The 2,123-nt window shown below is 45.6% G+C and overlaps 1 non-coding gene across 1 annotated transcript; it reads right to left on the reverse strand.

Moving 5' to 3' along the window:
- Positions 1-395: 395 nt before the first annotated feature.
- On the reverse strand, positions 396-555 carry LOC119965506. Its single transcript, XR_005460532.1, has one exon. It is a non-coding gene; the product is annotated as a U1 spliceosomal RNA (small nuclear RNA).
- Between the last annotated feature and the right edge of the window lie 1,568 nt (positions 556-2,123).

A 2,123-nucleotide genomic window follows, 5' to 3' on the forward strand; every position in this document is an offset into this window, starting at 1 on the left:
TTAGAAGCTGGACAAATGGATGAAGTAGCAGTGGGGGACCGTTTTGGAAACAGCGACCGTAATATAGTTGGATTTCTCATAATTGCTACTAATAATCTTTGTTAGTGTCACAGGTAGGCTTACATGAACACTGCAATGAAGTTACTGTGAAAATCCCCTCGTCGCCACTCTCCGGTGCCTGTTTTGGTACACAGAGGGAGAGTTCAGAATGTCCAATTCACCCAACAAGCACGTCTTTTGGGATTTGTGGGAGGAAACTGGAGCAACCGGAGGAAACTCACGCAGACACGGGGAGAATGTGCAGACTCCACACAGACAGTGACCAAGCTGTGAATCGAACCTGAGACCCTGGTGCGGTGAAGGAACAGTGCCAACTACTGTGTGACCGTGCTGACCATAAACAACGCAAACGCAGTCCCCCACTACCACAAATTCTGCAGTCGAGTATCCCGCATTTGGGGACATCTCAGGCGTCACCACACCCGAAGTGCACTGGGTTAGCCTCCGGGGTAAACCACCTTCTTGATCATGGTTTCGCCCCTGCTAAGTAAGTATTGTGGAAAATTATGAAAATAGGATGAAGATTGAACAGGGGGAAAAGTTCTAAATTGGGGGAAGATACATTTCATGAAAGCCGAAAGGTAAACTAGTGAAAGTTGAGAGGATGCAGTAAATGGAAAGGGAAACACTGTCAAATCAGTGGGAGGTATTCAAAAGCGAGATTGTACAGGCACAGTGTAGACAAGTCCACACAAAGAAAAAGGGTGGTCCTGCCGGATCTAGAACCCACTGGTTACCTAGAAGCATACTGGCTAAGTTAAAGCAGAAATAGGAAACTTGTGACAGTGACATAAAACCTGGTACTGTAGAAAGCCTGGAGGTATGTGTAGAGTGCAGGGGTGAAGTAAAAAATGAAATCAGGAAAGCAGACAGAGGATATTGTCATGTGAGAGCGCCTTTAAGAAATGGGTGTTTATAAAATGGCTGTAGTGGCTGTACCTTTAAGAAATAGGTGTTTATCAGTGATGTCAGAGAGTGGGTGGAGCTGGGCTGTCTGTCTGCTTTTAGTTTCGCTTTGGGCTGTCTGCTGCAGGGTGTATTTTAGTTTTCTTTTAGATTTGGAGAAGCTGCAGTCACAGCAAGATGTGTATGAATCTCTGCAAGCTTATGAATGTTGATTTGGTGATTTCAAAGTGGTAACTGCTCTCAGTACAGAAGTTAAACCTGACGTCTTTCTGTAAAAAAGTTATTTTTTGTATTATGGATGTTGCAAGGAAAGATTAAAAGTTACTTATAGAGTACTGTATTCTTTGGGGGATTTATTGGTGTTGATAGTTGTTAAGATGTTTACTGTGGGTTTCTAAAGTGTTAACTGGTTTCATAAATAAACATTGTTTTAATTCTAAAATACTTTAACTCTCTGTTGCCCTACGTCTGTAAGGTAGGCCCGTGTGCTCCCTATAACCACAATCTAGTAAAAGTTGTGGGTCAAGTGAACTCCATGATACACTTTGGGGTTCTCTTAATTCTGACCCATAACAATATGAAAACTATAACCAGGCAAAATCAAAGAAAAACCCAAAGATATTTTAACAGTAAGTTAAGAGCTACATTGTGCCTCAGACAAGGAAAGTCCTGATCGGAGATTTGTAAGGTAATTTATGTATAGATATGGAAGATGTGGTCAGAGTTCCCAAGTTTTCAACAAGAACTCTGAAAAAAAATCCAGTTTTGGGCGTGGTTAGTGGGATGATTCTCATCGGCGAAGCCTCTCTCTGCGCTTGAATCATTCCCTGCTGGCGACCCAGGCTGTCAGTGCCAAGGTGCCTGAATACCAGAGGGAGCACCAGGGTGCCACCCTGCACTGTCCCTGACCAGCTGGGAGTCTCGGATGTCCGAGGAGATCCTCCAACGAGATCCAGATCGCGACGTCTCACAAGATCCCATGAGGCGTTTCAAGCGTTGCTAGGGAGGGAGAGAGAGAGGGGGGAGGAGAGAGGGAAGAATAGAGGGAGGGGGAGTGAGGGGGGGGGAAGGAGCGCGTGAGGGACAGACAGAGGGAGATAGGGTCGGAGGGAGGGAGCCAGCCATGGAGGGTGCCAGGTTGGCTCTGGACAAGGCGG

The sequence above is a fragment of the Scyliorhinus canicula genome, chromosome 4 (assembly GCF_902713615.1).
Source record: "Scyliorhinus canicula chromosome 4, sScyCan1.1, whole genome shotgun sequence".
Lineage (NCBI taxonomy): Eukaryota > Metazoa > Chordata > Chondrichthyes > Carcharhiniformes > Scyliorhinidae > Scyliorhinus > Scyliorhinus canicula.